Below are 904 nucleotides of genomic sequence, written 5' to 3'. Positions count from 1 at the left end.
CACTACTTCCTTTCGTTAGTAAGCGCGATTCATCAGATTGCGTTGACTACGTCCCTACCCTTTGTACACACCGCCTGTCGCTCCTACCGATTGAATGGTCCGGTGAAGTGTTCAGATCATGGCGACGAGGGCGATTCGCCGCCCCTGATGTCGTGAGAAGTCCATTGAACCTTATCATTTAGAGGAAGGAAAAGTCGTAACAAGGTTTCTGTAGGTGAACCTGTGGAAGGATCATTGTCGTGACCCTGACCAAAACAGACCGCGCACACGTCATCCATGCCGCCGGGCGCCAGGGCGCTCCCCTGTCGCTCGGCTCGGGCCCCCGACCTCCGTGAAGGAGGGGAGGGGCCATAACAGAACCCACGGGGCTGCAGGGCATCAAGGAACACCGTTATTGCCTAACGCGGGGCCACAGCTAGCCTACCCTGCCGCCTTAGCTAGTGACGCTATCATAATCCACAAGACTCTTGGCAATGGATATCTTGGCTGTCGCATCAATGAAGAACATAGCAAAATGCGATACTTGGTGTGAATTGCAGAATCCCATGAACCATTGAGTTTTTTAACGCAAGTTGCGCTCAAGGCTTTCTGGCCGAGGGCACGCTTGCCTAGGCATCACGCCAAAAGATGCTCCCCCCAGCCCCCATTGAATCGGTGGGCGGAGGGACGCGACATTTGGCGCCTCGTGCCACATGGCGTGGTGGGCCGAAGTTGGGGCTGCCGGCGTACCATGCCGGGCATAGCACTTGGTGGGCAACACGAGTTGTTCTCGGTGTAGCGCCCTGGCACGCAGCCGGCGCAGTGGACCTAAGACCCAACCGACCGCACGCTTGCCGCTTGGAGCGTGACCCCAAGTCAGGCGGGACTACCCGCTGAGTTTAAGCATATAAATAAGCGGAGGAGG

At 57.1% G+C, this 904-nt stretch overlaps 1 non-coding gene across 1 annotated transcript; it reads left to right on the top strand.

Annotated features, from left to right (window-relative positions):
• The first annotated feature begins 462 nt into the window (after window positions 1-462).
• LOC133889853 (5.8S ribosomal RNA) lies at window positions 463-618 on the top strand. Its single transcript, XR_009903936.1, has one exon. It is a non-coding gene; the product is annotated as a 5.8S ribosomal RNA (ribosomal RNA).
• The last annotated feature ends 286 nt before the right edge of the window (window positions 619-904 follow it).

The sequence above is a fragment of the Phragmites australis genome, chromosome 13 (genome assembly GCF_958298935.1).
Source record: "Phragmites australis chromosome 13, lpPhrAust1.1, whole genome shotgun sequence".
Lineage (NCBI taxonomy): Eukaryota > Viridiplantae > Streptophyta > Magnoliopsida > Poales > Poaceae > Phragmites > Phragmites australis.
This window is presented reverse-complemented; position numbering and strand designations above follow the sequence as displayed.